At 47.2% G+C, this 24,748-nt stretch overlaps 1 protein-coding gene across 2 annotated transcripts in view; it reads left to right on the plus strand.

The window, feature by feature from the left end:
- The first annotated feature begins 10,723 nt into the window (after positions 1–10,723).
- The window catches only part of NUP98 (nucleoporin 98 and 96 precursor), a 120,972-nt gene continuing 106,947 nt past the window's right edge, over positions 10,724–24,748 (plus strand). For both annotated transcript variants that reach the window (XM_088453880.1, XM_088453881.1), the window contains exon 1: positions 10,724–10,942. The gene's annotated coding sequence lies outside the window, so the exon portion shown is untranslated. The remainder of the gene's footprint in view (positions 10,943–24,748) is intronic.

A 24,748-nucleotide genomic window follows, 5' to 3' on the forward strand; every position in this document is an offset into this window, starting at 1 on the left:
AACTAGGGACCCACAAAGCTCACAAATACAGGAATCTTCAGATGATAAACCTCCACACCTTCCCCGAGTATCCGGAATGACAGCTCTCTTAACAATAACAGTACTAAGAGTGGTCAGACACACTCCAGATTGGCATTGCACTCCTCCTGACTCCACTCCATCAGCACTGCCATCAGCTCCTGTTTCCTCAATCGGTCCTCCATCACAGACACTGGATATCCCTGAACTGACCAGGATGGTGAACACTCTAAAAGAGAATATGAAAATGAACACAGCAGGCCTGTCCATTGTCACAACAAGATCTGCAAATTTCTCTCAGTTCAGGTATCTCACAACAACCTGTTCAATCCTCCCGGAACAAGCTCGCGATTGACAGGTCCACACTATCAGCTTTGTCTCCGACTTGTTTCTCCACCGGTTGATTGACCTTTTTGCAGTTAGTGGAATGGACCCAGGTATCTCTCTCGGCAACCTTCAAAGATGTAGTACTCGTCAGCAGCACCTGGTATGGACCTTCCCACCGATCAGTCAAACAACCTGAACGCAAGAAATTTCTGATCATTACATATTCTCCTGGTTCAACATCATAACAGTTAGTTTCAGGCATATCATTAGACAACAATTTCAGTTTCTGCTGCTGTTGCTTTAACTGCTTACTCAATGATATAAGATACTTTACAGTTACCTATGTTACCCTTCAGGCCTTCCTGTGGACTTATAATCAAATGAGGTTATCTACCGAACAATATTTCAAATGAGGACAGATTCAGAGGAGGTCTAGGAGTGGCCCTTATGCTATGTAGGACCAAAGGTAACGCTTCTGGCCATCCTAGTCCAGTCTCTGCCATGATTTTACTTAGCTTATTTTTAATAGTCCCATTCATCCTCTCTACCTTGGCACTGGCTTGCGGTCGGTAGGGGGTATGAAGTCGGCTATTAATAGTTAATACCCATCAGCTTACACATATTTTGAAAAACATCACCTGTGAAATGGGTACCCCTATCACTCTCGATGATTTTAGGGATACCGTACCTGCATACAAATTCCTCAACTATTTTTTTGGCAGTAAACGCAGCAGTATTAGTGGCCACTGGGTAGGCCTCAACCCAGTTAGAAAATACGTCTGTGCACACTAATACATACTTAAGGTTCCTGCAGGGTGGTAATTGGATGAAATCAATTTGTATCACCTGGAAAGGTCCATCAGTCGGTGGAATGTGGGATGGTTCCGTAGGGATCGCTTTCCCTATGTTCTTTCTCAAGCAGGTCAAACAGGACATTGTTATCTTTTCTGCTTGTGAAGAAAAACCTGGTGCACACCAGTATGCCCTCACCAACTTGCACATACCCTGTTTACCTAGATGAGTCAGGCCGTGTCCTCCGTCAGCCAGGCTGGGGTAATATGCCTTGGGGGCTACTGGCTTACCATGTCCGTCCCTCCAGAGCCCAGAGGACTCTTGCCCACATCCCTTGGACTTCCAAATGGATTTTTCCTGAATTGATCAAAAATTTAGCATCTCAATTAATTTCAGCATATCAATTATTTGAAATGACATAATTGTTTCAGTTGGAGAAAACATTTTTAACCCTGCTGCCCATATTGCAGCTTCATCAGCTCCGTTGTTGCCCAGTGACACCGGGTCATCCTCACATGTATGGGCTTTGCATTTAATTACTGCCACCACTTTGGGCAGTTGGATTGCTTCTAAAAGATGTTTTATGTGTCGGGAATGTGCAACTGGTGTGCCTGCTGCTGTCATAAAATTTTGCAGATGCCATAGAGCCCCGAAATCGTACACCACCCTGAACGCATACCTCGAGTCAGTGTAAATGTTAGCAGATTTGCCTGCTGCCACTTCACACACTCTAGTTAGTGCTACTAACTCTGCCACCTGGGCTGAGTGAGGAGGACCAAGAGGTTTAGCTTCCATGATGTCTGTGTCATTTACAACAGCATAACCTGTACATAATTCACCTGTGTCTGTTTGTCTATATATGGTTTGTCCATCCATATAAAAAGTTACATCCACATTCTCTAAAGGTGTGTCATGTATGTCAGGTCTAGCAGTAAAGGTCTGATTCAGATATGTCATACAGTCGTGCGTATCATTATGTCTGCCAAACTCACCTACCGCCAGCAACTCCTCTCCTTCCACCCTTTGTACATCATGTTGTACATATGGTAGGTATGTTGCTGGATTCAGCGTACTGCAACGTTTAACAGTAATATTTGCAGGAGCAATTAGAGCTAGTTCCCATTTGGTGAACCTAGCCGAGGAGACGTGTCTGGTTTGAGCTGAGTTCAACAGAGCAGATACAGAATGGGGAGTGTAGACAATCATATCATGGCCCAATACTACTTCCTCACTTTTACTCACCAATAGAGCGGTAGCTGCTACACTTCTCAAACAGGTGGGGAGTGATCTTGCCACAGTGTCCAATTGGGCACTGTAGTATGCTACGGGCCTACTGGCATCACCATGTTTTTGTGTAAGGACACCTTCAGTACAACCATCGGCTTCCGTACAATACAAATCAAAAGGTTTTTCATAATTGGGTATTCCCAATGCAGGAGCTTTTGTCAGACTATCCTTAAGATTAAGGAAAGCCTGCTCTGATTCCTCTGTGTGTATGACACGATCGGGCTTTGAGGAAGAGACTAATTCCTGTAAAGGTAAGGCCAAAATAGAAAAACCTGGGATCCACATTCTACAGTATCCACACATTCCCAAGAAGGTACGAATTTGCTGTTGTATCTGCGGCAGTGTCATGTTTTGTATGGCCTGGATTCTATCTGTTGTAAGATGTCATAACCCCTGGGTTAGGCAGTGTCCCAAATCTGGATTGGTACGGCTGTAGTTTGTCCTTAGCCACCTTGTGTCCTGTTTGTGAGAGATGAAGTAACAAAAGTTTAGTATCATTCAAACAAGACATAAACGAGTCAGAACATAGCATTAAATCGTCCACATATTGAATTAGAACAGATCCATTGGCAGGTGCAATGCCTGGGAGAAGATACTGGGGCTGTCTATGAAACCTTGGGGTAACCGTGTCCATGTGTATTGTAAACCTCTGTATGTAAATGCGAATAGATACTGACAGTCAGGATGGAGAGGCACAGAGAAGAAAGCAGAACAGAGGTCAATGACAGTGAAATGGGTTGCATTTGGTGGGATCTACATCAGAATGACAGCTGGATTTGGCACTACCGGGAATTGGCTCTCTACTACCTTATTAACACCTCTAAGGTCTTGTCCCAGCCTATAACCCCTCCCACCACTCTTCTTCACCGGGAAGATGGGACTGTTGGCTACACTAGCTGTACGAACTAAAATTCCCTGTTGCAATAATCGCTCAATTATTGGAAAAACCCCTAATTCTACCTCCTGTTTTAGTGGGTACTGGGGAATTTTTGGAGCTTGCCTACCGCTTTTTAAATTTACCATTACGGGGCTTACGTTTGCCATTAATCCAGTGTCCTGTCCATCTTTAGTCCAAAGGGAATCTGGAATTAGGGACATTTCATCTACCTGTGATGGAGTTTCATTTAAAACTGTAGAGTGAGTGATACATTATCCTTTGAGGAGTGTCTAACATATCCCGCACCTCGTATACCATTCTCTCTGGGATATCTAAAAACACACCATCAGGGGTGCAACATATAACACATCCCATATTACATAACAAGTCTCTGCCTAGTAGGTTAGTAGGAGCCGCAGCAGCCAGGAGAAAAGAATGCCTGGTATGCAACGGCCCAATAGTAACCTCTGTGGACTTTGTTAAAGGATAATGTTCCACTTTACCTGTTACACCCATTGTTGGTACTGTCTCGTTGGTCACCTGCAAATTAATGGGAGATTTTATCACTGACCTGGTCGCCCCTGTGTCTACAAGAAAAGGATATTCAGTACCAGCTACATCAACCATCATGACTGGTTCTTCCCTAGTACTTCCCGTTAACCTGACTATCTGTAGACTACAGGTATGACCTGACCCCTAGCGTTAGCTACCATTCTCCAATAATGCATTTACGGCTACAATTGGAGCTGGTGCCTGCTGAACATTTGCTGGCCTCTGTGCATATCCCTTATGGGGATATCCAGGTCTTCCCTGACATGGGGTTCCTACTCTTTACTGTACAGTTTCTACTTAAGTGTCCTGGTTGTTTACAGTTAAAACATGTTCGTGTATCGGGTGAAGACATGTGGTGTTGTGAGGTTTGCGCAGAGGGTAAAGGTGGTGGATATGGGTAAGGATAGGGAGGGTAAGAGTATTGTGGGGGGTAAGAAGTTGGTGGGTAGCATGGTACCTGTGGTTGCATCGGGTTAGAATTGTGTTTGTTGTTGCGTGGGGTTAGTGAGAGCACATACTTGTTCAGGAGTGTGTGCAAGTGTGTCTGTTGGCTGTGATGTTACCGTCATTCTCTCCAGAGCTTGTATACTGACAGCCATTAGTTTTTCGCTCTGGGCTTCTCTCTTCTTGGAAATGTTTTTATCATGTTCGATAGCGGTTTCTATGAGGGTATCTATTGTGAGTCCCCACCAGCCAGGCTGTGAGGTCTGAACCCGAGTTTTTAAACTCTCTTTCAGACCGTCCACAAGTACCGTGACTATCATTCCCCGGTGGTGAGTGCTATCTTTAATATCCTTTATCCCAGTGTACTGGGTGATAGCCTGCAGAGCCCGATCGCAATAATCTTCTGCAGTTTCACTCTCCTGCTTAATGGTGAAAATTTTGTTCCAGTTAACTACTGCTGGAAAATATATACCCAATTGAGTTACAATGCGGGAAATGTTACCTTGGTTTACTTGGTCTGTTAAGGGAACATCACCATCCAATACACAATCCGTGATAAATTTTGTCACGTCGGTATTGCGTGGTAGACAGGCCCTTAACACTACACGCCAATCTTTATTAGTGGGTTCATGTGAACTACCCAAATTTCTCAAAAATCTTTGACATTTGGCTAATTCCTTTTTGGGATCGGGGATATCATTTATGATGGAATTTAGTTCTGCTCTTGTCCAAGGACAATGCATTACTACTTCCCTCGTGGGCACTATACCGTTTGCATCTGCATTTCCATTTGGAACAGTTATTGTCCGAATGGGATGCAGACCAGTAGCGCTGCTACATTTGACCTGGTTACCTGGCTGGGGGTTTAGTCTGCTGCTGCGTATGGTATGAACAACTTCCTCTACAGGTGCAGAGGGCATTAACACTTCCCTTGCTGTTACCGATGGAGATGGCGGCACCACTCGTGATTGTGGTGATGCCGCATCTATCATTTGTACAGCATGAGAAATGGCAGACATTAAAATAGGCTCATCATCCACATGTTCTTTATAATTGCTTAAGAGAGGGTACAAGTTGCTTGTTACATTTTTATGGGTATTTTTGGTAACTGTACTTGCACCTCCATCCACATAAGGTGGGGAAGGTGAGTGTAAACTGCTGACAATACTCTCCATGACGCTACCTTGCCACATGGGCGCGCCATTATGCGGCTCGCCCGTATTGCAATTTAGTGCCGCAGATGTATTTTCTGCCAATGTGCTCACGACGCTAGTTTGCGTCATTTGCACATTTTTAAGCCACGCATCCCCTTCATGCTGCCACAGTTTTAAACATTCAAAATATTTAACCTTTTTCTCTCGGGAGTGCATCAAACTGATGTGATCCCGGACATTATCTAACACAATTTTATCAAAACTACCAATTCTGGGAAACGGTCTAACACTCTTCCTCGTCATATTAATCCATAAATCACAAAACCTTTTTGCAGAAGTACCGTACTTAGTATGCATAATACAATGTGCCGACCCGATCGGCGCCTCCATTAGCAGCACAGCATTGTCTAACATCTCTACTGTTTGCGCGGCTCCCATTCTGAGACAACTCCTACGCTTTTCAATAAAGATTTAAACTGGTGAAAGACAATCAAGATACTTTCACTTACCTGTGGACGGTTTAAGTCGGCGGCGCCCACACACCTGGATAAGATTTGAAAAAGGCAACTTCCACACCCGGATAAAATTTAGTAAGGCAACTTCCACACCTATGGGAGTTTATATGTCGGCCACTCCCACGCACTTCTCTACAACAAAGACAACATGTACACCTGCTACTGTGTATAGAACGGTAAAGCTACTTATCGAGCGGCTAGACTAAACCTTGCACCTAGCCCTTAAGGAACATATGATACCCTTAACTTTGTTCAACAAATATTCACTGTTACACACTTTTTTCCTGCGCAGAAAAATAAACGTTAACCCAGATATTGGTAACAATTGAAAAAGGTAAACCTCAACGGCTATGTTAAAACACGTGGCAGCAGAACCGGAAGTGCGTATACACTATTGTGCAACCAGCCGCATACCCAATAATGCGACTACCGCACAACCGTATAACTTTTTAGCTGCGTACACAAAAGTGCATCTTTGCTATGCGCAAACCTGCGACTTAGCCGCGTACTCAGTACTGCGGCACCCCTTTAAACGTAAGGTTCTATCAACAGAGGAAAACAAACTTTTTTCTCTCTTGTCCCTGGATTCTAGTCAGCTTCCTTGATTCACACGGAGATGGATAGCGATCTTTCAGCACAAAGCGGTTGCAGGCAAACCCTGCATGCGGCCACTACACCCTTTGCTGAAATATCGATAGCCATATGTACCGTGTGAGCAGGTGATTTCACTACGAGCCCCCAACTAACGATACTGGATCAGAACCTCTATATACTCCTTCCTATACCTTCTGAGGATGACGCTAATTTGCGTACGCAGTCATACAGTAAATAAAGACTTAGACCTGGAATCTGTGGTTCCAAAGCACAAGTGTTATTCAGGTAAAAGTTCAGTTACACGCAATTGATCCAGACACAATTTAGGCGCAAAAGGAAATATACAGACCCAAGTACAGTATACAGACGCAGCGCTTCCGGACCCGAAGATAGGCATCAGCAAGGGACCCCTCGTCATTCAGCACGAAGACTAAAAACCCAGCGTTTGAGCACACATATTTATACCCCTCCAGAATAGACAGGACAATAGAGAAGTTTGTTGCTGATGTCATTGGTTCATTTAACAGGCTGATTCAAATAGACTCTCCCTGCCTCTAACAGCTGGGGGTCTTTCCCTTCCCGCCCCCTGTAACATCCTAACAGTTAATACATTTTGTTGCTTGAAGTCTCTGCGATCCATAACTCGAGAATGCATGATGCGATCTCCCCACCGATAACACCGGAATACTGTGGAAAGTGTACGCATCAGTACGAAACCAAACACGGCTTGTTTAGCATGTATAAAACCTTAGTTATCAAATATCTTTATTTCTCAGCATTTAAACTAACTGAACCAACTTAAATCATATACTTTAAAGCTTATTAAACCTTATGTGTGAATATTCGGGGTTTGATATAAGGACGCTAGTTAACTGGGGACAGATGCGTGCGCATTTAGCTACTAAACGGTATTTTCATTCGGGGTCTTAAGCATAATGTGTGTATGTGAAATGGTGAAAGATGCAATCGCATGATGCTAATAATTGTGCATTCGCTACTGGGCGTCATGTTAGCAGCTCAATTGTGCGTAATGTGCAGTGTTTATGCATGAGATTCCATCTATGATGGACTTAACATATTTATATATACATACACACACACACATCATTCCTCACTCACAGTTTCAGACTGCAATGCAAATGTAACCTCCAGCTGTGAAGCTAGGCCATTCTGTCTGGGTGTGAAACTAAAACCTGTTTAGGATTCAGACAATTCCAATTGTGTAGATCAATGCCTGGATTATATTACAATTGCCAACAGGGATTCCCAATTTGTATGTAAAACACTCACAGTTTCTGGTGCATTGTCTTTTCTATTTACTTTTTCGCATGAGGCTGTTCTCCTAGTTTCCCTTGGTAGATTATCAAAAACATTGCCACCTGTTCTTAGCTCGTGAGTTGTAACTTAAAGTGACGCTGGTCGCAAAATGACGTCTTGCAGATTCTTGTTTCTAAAATGGAGTCTAGCTGCCATTCGCAAGATGGCGTCGCGCACGCTTCAATTTTAAACTGATCTTGTCTCAGCCAGTTATCCAGCTTTGACACCAGATAAAGGAAACACCTCATTAGTGTTCTTAACACTCTTGAAATAAGCATGCGTAAGCTCTGTATCTGCAGACGTCTTGTCCTCAATCACCATGATCTCCTGGACCGCCCGTATAAGTCCTGGGATATATATATACGACCTAGCTTCCGCCTCTTTGGCAGGAGCTTCAGTGTCAGACAAATCTAGGATTTCCCCATCATCTGGGGTAACATACTGAGGCTAGGATAATAATAATGTCCTCTTTGCGGGAATTCCTCCGTAAGGAAATTAACCGCCTTGGGAAATTTGTCCACCCAAGTAGGGGCAGGGGACACTTGAGGCGCAGGTAACGGCTGGCCCTGTGCCACTACCATCTGCCCAGGGCTCCCCTGAGAAGGGCCCGGTACCATCGGCTGCTGTGTGGACCCCATAGAGTGGTACACAAGCGGAGCCGCTATTCGTCCTGCCAGTATGGACATAGCCTGAGCCAGACTTTTTGCCCAAGGAGGCTCTTGCAGCAAGCAGGCGGCCTGAGAAGGGCTAGGTAGCATACATGTAGTACATAGGCCCCCTCTCTCTGCTTCTTCCTCCCCAATACCTGACTTACATCTATTGCAGGAATATAAGGCAGGTGTAGCTAGCTGCACAGGTTCATCATCCCCTGACATGATAACGGTAAATAGACACAATGTATGTGACTATTAAACACAGACCTGGTCTAAATACAAACTATCCCACCCCTCGAATATTTTTGATGAAAGAGAAAAATAGGGATAGCTAAAATGTCTGACAGTAAGAGAAAGGATAGACACAGGCAACATCACTCAGCAGAAACAGTGTCTATCAGCGCTTCCAGTCAACTGTCCAGGTACTGGACCTGGTAGGACCGCGCTGTTACCTGCACCTCTCAGTCCAGAGGGAGAGGTATGCAGGAGGGGGACCTGGCTTCACCGCTGACTGCGGCTCCTGTTGTTAAAATGGCAGCTGGACCTCAGTCAGGAGGAGCCCAGCAAAGAGCGAGCTTCTGGCGCTCAGCAGTGGGAGAGGAGCCGGCTGTAAACAGGGAATGCATCCTCCCCCGGCCTGCAATTAACACCAGAGCGGTACCACTACTCCTCTGGTTTGCTGTCCTTGGAGGCTAGGTGGAGTGCCTGGCTCCACCAGCAGACCCACACCCCAGGAGCCCCCAGCTCTGGGTGAACATATGACTGTGACGGCGGATGCCCACACTGCGGACGTCCACCGTTACTTACCCGTCCCCCGTAGACCCGGCCACAGTCAGGGATCCTCCGGGGTCCCTGTCAGCAGAAAACCCCCGGAGGCCCGCCGAGATCCCCAGATCAGTACTAGGGTCTCAGCACTGGCAGGGCGGTTATGTGGACGTCCGCCGGACTGTCCATATTACCTGCTCTAAGAAGTCTTCAGGGGCTGTGAACAGCCCCCCTTGCGTGGTACACCAGACTCCAACCGAGCACCGACAAAACTGAGGGTGCCTTGGCCGGGGAGCGGGGTATAGGAGGGGAGCCTGCTGCATCCTGGGAGGCTCAAAGAGATTAACTTTGACCCCCCAAGGTTAAGGCCTGTGGACCCTAAGGACCATGATGTAGAAAGATAGATGAGATAGGTAGATGATAGATATGAGCTATGGGATAGATAGACATGGGATAAATATGAGATAGCAATGGGATATAGATATGAGATAAATATGAGACAGATAAATATGAGATAGATAGCTATGGGATATAGATATGAGATAGATAGCTATGGGATAGATATAGATATGAGATAGATAGCTATGGGATAGATATAGATATGAGATAGATAGCTATGAGATATAGATATGAGATAGACAATAGATATGAGATAGATAGCTATGGGATAGATATAGATATGAGATAGACAATAGATATGGGATAGATAGCTATGGGATAGATATAGATATGAGATAGATAGCTATGAGATATAGATATGAGATAGACAATAGATATGAGATAGATAGCTATGGGATAGATATAGATATGAGATAGATAGCTATGGGATAGATAGATAGATATGAGATAGAAGAGAGAGAGAGAGAAGAAAAAAATAAAATTAGATATAGATATCAGTATTCCCACATCAGTGCTGGGTGTTGGGTGCTGAGTGCTGATGCTCAGTGCTGAGTGCTGGGTGTTGGGTGCTGATGCTCAGTGCTGAGTGCTGGGTGCTGATGCTCAGTGCTGGGTGCTGATGCTCAGTGCTGGGTGCTGATGCTCAGTGCTGAGTGCTGGGTGCTGATGCTCAGTGCTGGGTGCTGATGCTCAGTGCTGGGTGCTGAGTGCTGATGCTCAGTGCTGGGTGCTGATGCTCAGTGCTGGGTGCTGATGCTCAGTGCTGGGTGCTGAGTGCTGATGCTCAGTGCTGGGTGCTGATGCTCAGTGCTGGGTGCTGGGTGCTGATGCTCAGTGCTCAGTGCTCAGTGGGTGCTGGGTTTGCTGGGCGGCCGCTCCCCGCAGGAGTGTGAGTGGCGGGTGACGTATTCATGCTCACACGTAAACAAGTGGCGGGAACCAATGGCAGAGGAGCTTGCCGTGGGGCCCGCCCACAAAAGTTTTTGTAACCTCGAAGCCCGGCGCACCGTCTGCTGTGTGTGAGTGACAGGGCGCTCGGCCTATCAGAGGCCTCCGCTGCGTGTCATAGGAGGTTCCAGTGATGTCACAATCGCCATATTGATTGATGACGCAGTTTGCTGTCCGTCCTGCGGCCTACTGTGATCGCGGTACCCGGGGAGAGAGCTCGGAGGGCGGCCCGGAGCTGTGCGGAGAGTCCATACTGCAGCACGGGGCCCACAGCGGCTGTGACACCCGGCATCTCAGCCCGTATGTAACGTGTGTGTAACTCCCTGCCCGTATGTAACGTGTGTGTGTGTAACTCCCTGCCCGTATGTAACGTGTGTGTGTGTGTAACTCCCTGCCCGTATGTAACGTGTGTGTGTGTAACTCCCTGCCCGTATGTAACGTGTGTGTGTGTGTAACTCCCTGCCCGTATGTAACGTGTGTGTAACTCCCAGCCCGTATGTAACGTGTGTGTAACTCCCAGCCCGTATGTAACGTGTGTGTGTGTGTAACTCCCAGCCCGTATGTAACGTGTGTGTGTGTAACTCCCAGCCCGTATGTAACGTGTGTGTGTGTGTAACTCCCAGCCCGTATGTAACGTGTGTGTGTGTAACTCCCAGCCCGTATGTAACGTGTGTGTGTGTAACTCCCAGCCCGTATGTAACGTGTGTGTGTGTAACTCCCAGCCCGTATGTAACGTGTGTGTGTGTAACTCCCAGCCCGTATGTAACGTGTGTGTGTGTAACTCCCAGCCCGTATGTAACGTGTGTGTGTGTAACTCCCAGCCCGTATGTAACGTGTGTGTGTGTAACTCCCAGCCCGTATGTAACGTGTGTGTGTGTGTAACTCCCAGCCCGTATGTAACGTGTGTGTGTGTAACTCCCAGCCCGTATGTAACGTGTGTGTGTAACTCCCAGCCCGTATGTAACGTGTGTGTGTGTAACTCCCAGCCCGTATGTAACGTGTGTGTGTGTGTAACTCCCAGCCCGTATGTAACGTGTGTGTGTGTAACTCTCAGCCCGTATGTAACGTGTGTGTGTGTAACTCCCAGCCCGTATGTAACGTGTGTGTGTGTAACTCCCAGCCCGTATGTAACGTGTGTGTGTGTAACTCCCAGCCCGTATGTAACGTGTGTGTAACTCCCAGCCCGTATGTAACGTGTGTGTGTGTAACTCCCAGCCCGTATGTAACGTGTGTGTGTGTGTAACTCCCAGCCCGTATGTAACGTGTGTGTGTGTAACTCCCAGCCCGTATGTAACGTGTGTGTGTGTAACTCCCAGCCCGTATGTAACGTGTGTGTGTGTAACTCCCAGCCCGTATGTAACGTGTGTGTGTGTAACTCCCAGCCCGTATGTAACGTGTGTGTGTGTAACTCCCAGCCCGTATGTAACGTGTGTGTGTGTAACTCCCAGCCCGTATGTAACGTGTGTGTGTGTGTAACTCCCAGCCCGTATGTAACGTGTGTGTGTGTAACTCCCAGCCCGTATGTAACGTGTGTGTAACTCCCAGCCCGTATGTAACGTGTGTGTGTGTAACTCCCAGCCCGTATGTAACGTGTGTGTGTGTGTAACTCCCAGCCCGTATGTAACGTGTGTGTGTGTAACTCTCAGCCCGTATGTAACGTGTGTGTGTGTAACTCCCAGCCCGTATGTAACGTGTGTGTGTGTAACTCCCAGCCCGTATGTAACGTGTGTGTGTGTAACTCCCAGCCCGTATGTAACGTGTGTGTGTGTAACTCCCAGCCCGTATGTAACGTGTGTGTAACTCCCAGCCCGTATGTAACGTGTGTGTGTGTGTAACTCCCAGCCCGTATGTAACGTGTGTGTGTGTGTAACTCCCAGCCCGTATGTAACGTGTGTGTGTGTAACTCTCAGCCCGTATGTAACGTGTGTGTGTATAACTCTCAGCCCGTATGTAACGTGTGTGTGTGTAACTCCCAGCCCGTATGTAACGTGTGTGTGTGTAACTCTCAGCCCGTATGTAACGTGTGTGTGTGTAACTCCCAGCCCGTATGTAACGTGTGTGTGTGTAACTCCCAGCCCGTATGTAACGTGTGTGTGTGTAACTCCCAGCCCGTATGTAACGTGTGTGTGTGTAACTCTCAGCCCGTATGTAACGTGTGTGTGTGTGTAACTCTCAGCCCGTATGTAACGTGTGTGTGTGTAACTCCCAGCCCGTATGTAACGTGTGTGTGTGTAACTCCCAGCCCGTATGTAACGTGTGTGTGTGTAACTCCCAGCCCGTATGTAACGTGTGTGTGTGCAACTCCCAGCCCGTATGTAACGTGTGTGTGTGCAACTCCCAGCCCGTATGTAACGTGTGTGTGTGTAACTCCCAGCCCGTATGTAACGTGTGTGTGTGTAACTCTCAGCCCGTATGTAACGTGTGTGTGTATAACTCTCAGCCCGTATGTAACGTGTGTGTGTGTGTAACTCTCAGCCCGTATGTAACGTGTGTGTGTGTGTAACTCCCAGCCCGTATGTAACGTGTGTGTGTGTAACTCCCTGCCCGTATGTAACGTGTGTGTGTGCAACTCCCAGCCCGTATGTAACGTGTGTGTGTGTGTAACTCTCAGCCCGTATGTAACGTGTGTGTGTATAACTCTCAGCCCGTATGTAACGTGTGTGTGTGTAACTCCCAGCCCGTATGTAACGTGTGTGTGTGTAACTCCCAGCCCGTATGTAACGTGTGTGTGTGTAACTCCCAGCCCGTATGTAACGTGTGTGTGTGTGTAACTCTCAGCCCGTATGTAACGTGTGTGTGTGTGTAACTCCCAGCCCGTATGTAACGTGTGTGTGTGTAACTCCCAGCCCGTATGTAACGTGTGTGTGTGTAACTCCCAGCCCGTATGTAACGTGTGTGTGTGTAACTCCCAGCCCGTATGTAACGTGTGTGTGTGTAACTCCCAGCCCGTATGTAACGTGTGTGTGTGTAACTCCCAGCCCGTATGTAACGTGTGTGTGTGTAACTCCCAGCCCGTATGTAACGTGTGTGTAACTCTCAGCCCGTATGTAACGTGTGTGTGTGTAACTCCCAGCCCGTATGTAACGTGTGTGTGTGTAACTCCCAGCCCGTATGTAACGTGTGTGTGTGTAACTCCCAGCCCGTATGTAACGTGTGTGTGTGTAACTCCCAGCCCGTATGTAACGTGTGTGTGTGTAACTCCCAGCCCGTATGTAACGTGTGTGTGTGTAACTCCCAGCCCGTATGTAACGTGTGTGTGTGTAACTCCCAGCCCGTATGTAACGTGTGTGTGTGTAACTCCCAGCCCGTATGTAACGTGTGTGTGCAACTCCCAGCCCGTATGTAACGTGTGTGTGTGTAACTCCCAGCCCGTATGTAACGTGTGTGTGTGTAACTCTCAGCCCGTATGTAACGTGTGTGTGTATAACTCTCAGCCCGTATGTAACGTGTGTGTGTGTGTAACTCTCAGCCCGTATGTAACGTGTGTGTGTGTAACTCCCTGCCCGTATGTAACGTGTGTGTGTGTAACTCCCTGCCCGTATGGAACGTGTGTGTGTGTAACTCCCTGCCCGTATGGAACGTGTGTGTGTGTAACTCCCTGCCCGTATGGAACGTGTTTGTGTGTGTGTGCAACTCCCAGTTCGTATGTAATGTGTGTGACATGTGCGCTTGAGGCTCCTGGCTTGTCTGTGGTTTAGAGCACCCCAATTTTTCAAAGTTTTTGCATTTTTAGCCCATTGTATAACATGAAATGGTACAGAGGTCAGCGGTTACAGCTAGGGGGTAAAAGAAAATACAAGTTTAGCTTAGCAGGAAATCAAAAGTTTATTAAAAAGGCATTTATTAGGTAAGAAGTAATGGATGTGACACCTCTTATGCAGCAATGACAGAGGCTACTTGGGCTGTGAGTCACCACCAGAGGACTGGGAGAAGATTTATAGACCCATTCCTCAGTGTGTGGGGTTTATGTACTGTCTACAGTTGGTATCTCAGGAGCGTATTTACTAGGGAGGTTCTTTTCCAGGCATATTTAAGACAACAATTTTATATTGTTGGCTTAAATATTGACCCTTTTAAAATTGTTGGAGGAGGACGCATGATGGGTAGGGGGCTTTTAAAGGGTCGGTGACTTGAACAGAATCCCTGGCACCATAAACCAAAAGGGCTACCACACCATTTTGCAGTGCCTTGCAGTACCCGCTAGCCTATGCCTAGTTGTCCTACAGTAAGATAATGACCCACAGCCTGCCTCCAGGCTACTTCACAACTACCGTCATGGAATGACTGCACAGCCTCCAGACTTGCACCCCATCCAGCTGGTTTGGGATGAGCTGGGCAGGAGGGTGACAGCAAAGCCACTCTTCTATGGGAACTTCTGCATTGCCGGGAAGAACTTCCCCCATCACTTCCAGGCAGAACGTGAAGGGTGTGTTCTGCGGTTATATCTGCAAAAGGCAGCTACAGCGAGGAGTCAAAAATGGAATTGAGTTTTGTCAAACAAAATGATTTCTCATCTGTCAACTGTTTGAAAAAAGAGAATAGGACAGTCTATGTAAGACCTTAACCCAGGGGTTTCCAACCACGGTCCTCAAGGCACACGAACAGTCCAGGTTAGTGTTCCCGCTAGGCGGTTTCAGCAGCACCTCATGCCCTGCCCAATGTTACAAGGCTAAAATGCGCCCTGCCATAATGGGGGTGGCCCGGTGCCCCCATTGATCAGAGGCCCGTGGCTCCCTGCTTTCCACAATGCTGCTGCCCTTCTCATTGTCCCCTTCAACCCCATCTTTCGAGGAGCAATGGGCCCCCTAGAATGATGGTAAGGTGGGTTATACCACAAGGTCACACTACGTGCCCCAAGAGACTTGCACAGTGCGGCGTCCTGCCCAATCAAGAAGCTGGAGTGAACACTATGAGCTATTGGCGCTAGGTGCCATCCACTGTGAATGTATATGTGATGGTTTTTAACATGTTATATTTAATGCGCTGTGTGTTTGTAGAAATGTATGTTTAAATGTAAGAACTATACACTTCTAGGAATGTATTTCACGAGTATTGTGTAAGAAATCGCCTTGTTTTCTGGCGTACTGTAGGATGCGATATGGTTATTATCCTGGTTTAGTGTTAAATGACCAAGTCACTGCCCTCCAGGGGTATTCCCGTATTGTGGAGTTCTCTGAGAATGTCATATGCTAAATCGGATTGTGGTTAAAGTTTACTGGTTTGGGTGGTAGATATATGAAAGGTAAAAGGAAATTGTTTGTTAGTTTTTGTGAGTTTGTTTTTATATCTTGTCAGTTGTCTGATCTGTGTGCCAGTCTTAGGGGTCAATCCAATTTGGAGTGAAGGATGCGCATTGCCATTGGAATGTCCTAGAAATGTCGGCAACGGCCCGGCAAGCGCTGAGGGGCGGTGCGCAGAAATGCGAGTCTGGAGGTACCACAAATGCGGCATATGGCCACATTTACTTACTGGGGCGAGAGGGCTAGGGGCAGGATTACAGCGTTTTGCTATATAAAGGGCTGAAGTGTATCCTCTCACCATCAGAAGGATTGTATGTGTGAGACATTTCAATGCTGCGATGGTCACAAGCACTTTTAGCAAGGTATAAGACGTTCTGAGCAATAACCCACTTTCCTTAAGATACAAGTAACCGGTGCTTAGTATTGTTCCAGAACAATCGTCACGTCTATTACCAAACGTATCCAGAGTCGCCTGGTTACTGTGGGATGTAGCAGTGATGAACACAGGGAGTATATTCACATGTAGGAAGAGTAACATCATAGGGCGGAATTCAATTGATTATTCCCCCCTTCGCACCCGACGGAGCTATTCTATTGTTGCTCCTGTCGGGTGCGATCAGCTGCTAGCGCTCAATTTCAGCTCGCAGCCCCAGAGGGGTGCGAGCTGAAATCGGCGAAAAAGTGTCCTGTTTGGGCGCCCAAACTGCACTTTTCGCGATCGCGCCCAGCACTTTGGTCGGGGTTAGCCGTTTTACGCGGCTAAACCCGACCACTTTGGGTGCGATCAGCGTGAAACGCTGGCACAATTGAATAGCGGCCCGTGATCTCCTGTCACTTTAGACGGGAGATGCGGGCCGCGCAATCAATTGAATTCCGCCCATAGTGTAACCTATAATCTTAAAACATTCACCCCAAAAGGTGCATAGATAAAATTGGGTTGAGAAAGGACCCATGGTCTATAAAGTGTTTCTGGTAAAACAAAATAGGGTCTCGGTCCCTTTAAGATATATACTTACAAGATGTAACTTCGTAGCAGATGGAACATAAATAGATCACATGGAGTGCGAGAATAACATAACATGGGCACACTGTGCAGCTAAATCTGCTTCCTATATGGTTACTTGTAATATTACATGAAGCAGGTTCTTTCCCAGCAGCCTCACATGATCTCACCTATCCAAGATAATCGTATGGTGTAGCTGTGTAACTTCCTACTGGATTTGTATGATAGTGCATGTAACCTACAACACAGGTGACTAGTGTTCATTCTACCAGCGTGCACCTGTCTCAACCCGTGCAGTTCCTCTTTCCTGCATGGGGTGTCGCTCTCTGCTCTGGTGGTTCTAGCACAGTCGGCTGATAAAAAAAAAAACCTACTTAGATACAGACCACTGTTTGTTAGAAGCACCAGAGCTATGAGCGACACCCCAGACAGGAAGAGGAACTGCACGGGGTGTGGCAGAGGCAGGGCGCTAGAATGACCACTAGGTGACGTACTGATAACCGCGTTCCATCACCTCTGTTAAAAGCGGTATACGTCTAAAGGTGCCCACACACATAGCGACATTTTAAACGATTTGGCCGATTTCGACGAATCGTGACGACAAATCGGGTAAAAAAAAGTACAAATCGTGAGTTTATACTCACGAGCATGATGCCGATGCGCGTCCCTGCTCATCGTACATCGCATCTTCAGATCTGCCGTGCTGTAGGGCAGATTAGCCAATCTGGGATACAATGCATTGGCTGCAAGATAGATCTTTAGTCAGATTGGACATTTTTAACTCCAAATCGTGATCACGACGGCAAGGGAGCTCCCGTGAAAGTTCATGAGGAAATTGGCCATAAAATCGTATCGTGAGGACATCGGTATGTGTGTGGGCACCTTTAAGCTGGCCATCCACTATACAAAAATCTGTCCTACCTGGCTGGTTGGAATGAAAACCTGGTAAAGTATGGGAGCAAATGACAGACCATCATATGGTTTTAAACACGGAAAAAAGAAAAAAAAAATTGTTCAAATTGGTTACATTTGTTTTATCCAATTTGTCTCAACGACCATTTTTGCCTATTTTCCAGTGTTTATGAGCAAATGGACGACTGTCATTTGCTCCCATACATTACCAGGTTTTCATTCCAACCAGCCAGATTGGGCAGATATCTGACAGATAATTGTGTAGTGGATGGCCAGCTTAAGGATGAGGTTCCCAAACTCAGGGCCTGATTCAGATCCGCTTGCAAGCTGGTCGATGGTGGCCCAATGCACATGCGCGAGCCAAGTCGCGAGTGAGACCTTCACTCGTTCTAGAGCTCGCGGCTGTCGATGTTGATCGACTGCTTGCCCCGTTTTGTAGGAGGGGTGGCTGAACAAATGGGGGCGTTCCCGAAGGAACACCTGCTGTTTGTGGGCGTCCCTACTGACATCACTCGTCTATTAGAGCTGGAAGTCCACTTGGCATTGCGAGTGCGGAGACCCTACCTTAGGGTCTCCTCGCAATGCCGATGGGCGCGACCATCTCCTGACCGCTTGCACTAGCTGTGGGTGGGCACCCACAGCTTAGTGAGCGGACAGTGGGAAAAAAAAAATACTCCCCGCCCTGATTCAGAGCGTGCGCTCGCAAATAGCGAGCGGCTCTGAATCATGCCCTCAGTCCTGAAGGCACCCTAGCAATCCAGGTTTTAAGAATATTCATGCTTGGCCACAGGTGATTTAATTAGTACCTCAGTCAATATGATTTAATCACGTATGCTCAACCATGGATATCTATAAAACCTGAACTGTTGGGATGCCTTGAGGACCGTGTTTGAGAACCTCTGGTGTAAGGGGATGCAGTCGGGATACCTTCGGGAGCCATCCTGACACTGCATGCCCGACATGGGACTAAAGATAGGCATCGAAAACACGCTATCCCCACACCCGACACCCGGCATACCTAACGAAGGTAAACCGGGTGTCTAAGGTTCTAGCCGGGGGAGAGGGTTAGGTTTAGGGACCCCCGGGAGGGGTAGGTTAGGGAAAGGGGGGGTTATGTTTGGGGTGCAGGGAGGGAGAGGTTAGGCACCACTAAGCACTAAGGGGAGGGTTATGTTTGGGGTGTGCGGAGGGGGAGGTTAGGGTTAGGCACCACTAAGGGAGGGTTAGGGTAGGGGGGGGTTAGTGTCCTTACCAGCCCCAGTCGGGGCTTATTCTATTCATCTCTGATCTTGCCGTAAGAGGCCTGCATCTGCTTGTTTTCTCTGACCACCAGAATAGTGCAAAGCGCTATTTCATTCTCCAGCTGTCCTGGATTGAGCCCAGTGCCTCCAAGTTGAAGCCCTTTGTCAGTTACCTTATGCAGACTAGTCCATAGTGAGGGATCGGTAGGAATTAGCTGACACTACCCAGGAAGTGTTGCAGAATCGTGTTTACGCATACCCAGGAGTAGGCGGTGCCAGATCATGCCAGTGTAGTAATCTCGTAGTTACCTGGCTACTACGCAAGGGGAGGAGTCAGTAAAAGTAGGTTACTGATAGTGAGAGGGAATCCGAGGTTACTCGGGGACAAGTAACCACCTCCAATTGTAAAGCGCAACAGAATACGCTGCGCTATATAAGAAACTGTTAATAAATAAATATAGTGATGTTTGTCACTGAACCTACCCTACCTTCACACCTACCTTATTCCCACCTGTACTACTTACTGATATATCCTCACACCTACCCTACTCCCACCTATACTACTCACACTAATACACCCTCACACCTACCCTACTCCCACCTATACTACCCACACTAATACACCCTCACACCTCCCCTCCTCCCACCTATACTACCCACACTAATACACCCTCACACCTACCTTATTCCCACCTGTACTACTTACTGATATATCCTCACATCTACCCTACTCCCACCTATACTACTCACACTAATACACCTTCACACCTACCTTATTCCCACCTGTACTACTTACTGATATATCCTCACATCTACCCTACTCCCACCTATACTACTCACACTAATACACCTTCACACCTACCTTATTCCCACCTGTACTACTTACTGATATATCCTCACATCTACCCTACTCCCACCTATACTACTCACACTAATACACCCTCACACCTCCCCTCCTCCCACCTATACTACTCACACTAATACACCCTCACATCTACCCTACTCCCACCTATACTACTCACACTAATACACCTTCACACCTACCTTATTCCCACCTGTACTACTTACTGATATATCCTCACACCTACCCTACTCCCACCTATACTACTCACACTAATACACCCTCACACCTCCCCTCCTCCCACCTATACTACCCACACTAATACACCCTCACACCTACCTTATTCCCACCTGTACTACTTACTGATATATCCTCACACCTACCCTACTCCCACCTATACTACTCACACTAATACACCCTCACACCTCCCCTCCTCCCACCTATACTACCCACACTAATACACCCTCACACCTACCTTATTCCCACCTGTACTACTTACTGATATATCCTCACATCTACCCTACTCCCACCTATACTACTCACACTAATACACCCTCACACCTACCCTACTCCCACCTATACTACCCACACTAATACACCCTCACACCTCCCCTCCTCCCACCTATACTACCCACACTAATACACCCTCACACCTACCTTATTCCCACCTGTACTACTTACTGATATATCCTCACATCTACCCTACTCCCACCTATACTACTCACACTAATACACCTTCACACCTACCTTATTCCCACCTGTACTACTTACTGATATATCCTCACATCTACCCTACTCCCACCTATACTACTCACACTAATACACCTTCACACCTACCTTATTCCCACCTGTACTACTTACTGATATATCCTCACATCTACCCTACTCCCACCTATACTACTCACACTAATACACCCTCACACCTCCCCTCCTCCCACCTATACTACTCACACTAATACACCCTCACATCTACCCTACTCCCACCTATACTACTCACACTAATACACCTTCACACCTACCTTATTCCCACCTGTACTACTTACTGATATATCCTCACACCTACCCTACTCCCACCTATACTACTCACACTAATACACCCTCACACCTCCCCTCCTCCCACCTATACTACCCACACTAATACACCCTCACACCTACCTTATTCCCACCTGTACTACTTACTGATATATCCTCACACCTACCCTACTCCCACCTATACTACTCACACTAATACACCCTCACACCTCCCCTCCTCCCACCTATACTACCCACACTAATACACCCTCACACCTACCTTATTCCCACCTGTACTACTTACTGATATATCCTCACATCTACCCTACTCCCACCTATACTACTCACACTAATACACCCTCACACCTCCCCTCCTCCCACCTATACTACCCACACTAATACACCCTCACACCTACCTTATTCCCACCTGTACTACTTACTGATATATCCTCACATCTACCCTACTCCCACCTATACTACTCACACTAATACACCTTCACACCTACCTTATTCCCACCTGTACTACTTACTGATATATCCTCACATCTACCCTACTCCCACCTATACTACTCACACTAATACACCTTCACACCTACCTTATTCCCACCTGTACTACTTACTGATATATCCTCACATCTACCCTACTCCCACCTATACTACTCACACTAATACACCCTCACACCTCCCCTCCTCCCACCTATACTACTCACACTAATACACCCTCACATCTACCCTACTCCCACCTATACTACTCACACTAATACACCTTCACACCTACCTTATTCCCACCTGTACTACTTACTGATATATCCTCACACCTACCCTACTCCCACCTATACTACTCACACTAATACACCCTCACACCTCCCCTCCTCCCACCTATACTACCCACACTAATACACCCTCACACCTACCTTATTCCCACCTGTACTACTTACTGATATATCCTCACACCTACCCTACTCCCACCTATACTACTCACACTAATACACCCTCACACCTCCCCTCCTCCCACCTATACTACCCACACTAATACACCCTCACACCTACCTTATTCCCACCTGTACTACTTACTGATATATCCTCACATCTACCCTACTCCCACCTATACTACTCACACTAATACACCTTCACACCTACCTTATTCCCACCTGTACTACTTACTGATATATCCTCACATCTACCCTACTCCCACCTATACTACTCACACTAATACACCCTCACACCTCCCCTCCTCCCACCTATACTACCCACACTAATACACCCTCACACCTACCTTATTCCCACCTGTACTACTTACTGATATATCCTCACATCTACCCTACTCCCACCTATACTACTCACACTAATACACCTTCACACCTACCTTATTCCCACCTGTACTACTTACTGATATATCCTCACATCTACCCTACTCCCACCTATACTACTCACACTAATACACCTTCACACCTACCTTATTCCCACCTGTACTACTTACTGATATATCCTCACATCTACCCTACTCCCACCTATACTACTCACACTAATACACCCTCACACCTCCCCTCCTCCCACCTATACTACTCACACTAATACACCCTCACATCTACCCTACTCCCACCTATACTACTCACACTAATACACCTTCACACCTACCTTATTCCCACCTGTACTACTTACTGATATATCCTCACATCTACCCTACTCCCACCTATACTACTCACACTAATACACCTTCACACCTACCTTATTCCCACCTGTACTACTTACTGATATATCCTCACATCTACCCTACTCCCACCTATACTACTCACACTAATACACCCTCACACCTCCCCTCCTCCCACCTATACTACTCACACTAATACACCCTCACACCTCCCCTCCTCCCACCTATACTACTCACACTAATACACCCTCACACCTCCCCTCCTCCCACCTATACTACTCACACTAATACACCCTCACACCTCCCCTCCTCCCACCTATACTACTCACACTAATACACCCTCACACCTCCCCTCCTCCCACCTATACTACTCACACTAATACACCCTCACACCTCCCCTCCTCCCACCTATACTACTCACACTAATACACCCTCACACCTCCCCTACTCCCACCTATACTACTCACACTAATACACCCTCACACCTCCCCTCCTCCCACCTATACTACTCACACTAATACACCCTCACACCTCCCCTCCTCCCACCTATACTACTCACACTAATACACCCTCACACCTCCCCTACTCCCACCTATACTACTCACACTAATACACCTTCACACCTACCTTATTCCCACCTATACTACTTACTGATATATCCTCACACCTCCCCTCCTCCCACCTATACTACTCACACTAATACACCCTCACACCTCCCCTCCTCCCACCTATACTACTCACACTAATACACCCTCACACCTCCCCTCCTCCCACCTATACTACTCACACTAATACACCCTCACACCTCCCCTCCTCCCACCTATACTACTCACACTAATACACCTTCACACCTACCTTATTCCCACCTGTACTACTTACTGATATATCCTCACATCTACCCTACTCCCACCTGTACTACTCACACTAATACACCCTCACACCTACCCTACTCCCACCTATACTACTTACTGATATATCCTCACACCTCCCCTCCTCCCACCTATACTACTCACACTAATACACCCTCACACCTCCCCTCCTCCCACCTATACTACTCACACTAATACACCCTCACACCTCCCCTCCTCCCACCTATACTACTCACACTAATACACCTTCACACCTACCCTACTCCCACCTATACTACTTACTGATATATCCTCACACCTCCCCTCCTCCCACCTATACTACTCACACTAATACACCCTTACACCTCCCCTACTCCTACCTATACTACTCACACTAATACACCCTCACACCTCCCCTCCTCCCACCTATACTACTCACACTAATACACCCTCACACCTCCCCTCCTCCCACCTATACTACTCACACTAATACACCCTCACACCTCCCCTACTCCCACCTATACTACTCACACTAATACACCCTCACACCTCCCCTCCTCCCACCTATACTACTCACACTAATACACCCTCACACCTCCCCTACTCCCACCTATACTACTCACACTAATACACCCTCACACCTCCCCTCCTCCCACCTATACTACTCACACTAATACACCCTCACACCTCCCCTCCTCCCACCTATACTACTCACACTAATACACCCTCACACCTCCCCTCCTCCCACCTATACTACTCACACTAATACACCCTCACACCTCCCCTACTCCCACCTATACTACTCACACTAATACACCTTCACACCTACCTTATTCCCACCTATACTACTTACTGATATATCCTCACACCTCCCCTCCTCCCACCTATACTACTCACACTAATACACCCTCACACCTCCCCTCCTCCCACCTATACTACTCACACTAATACACCCTCACACCTCCCCTCCTCCCACCTATACTACTCACACTAATACACCCTCACACCTCCCCTCCTCCCACCTATACTACTCACACTAATACACCTTCACACCTACCTTATTCCCACCTGTACTACTTACTGATATATCCTCACATCTACCCTACTCCCACCTGTACTACTCACACTAATACACCCTCACACCTACCCTACTCCCACCTATACTACTTACTGATATATCCTCACACCTCCCCTCCTCCCACCTATACTACTCACACTAATACACCCTCACACCTCCCCTCCTCCCACCTATACTACTCACACTAATACACCCTCACACCTCCCCTCCTCCCACCTATACTACTCACACTAATACACCTTCACACCTACCCTACTCCCACCTATACTACTTACTGATAT

The sequence above is a fragment of the Taudactylus pleione genome, unplaced genomic scaffold, assembly GCF_031769625.1.
Source record: "Taudactylus pleione unplaced genomic scaffold, aTauple2 ptg000598l, whole genome shotgun sequence".
Lineage (NCBI taxonomy): Eukaryota > Metazoa > Chordata > Amphibia > Anura > Myobatrachidae > Taudactylus > Taudactylus pleione.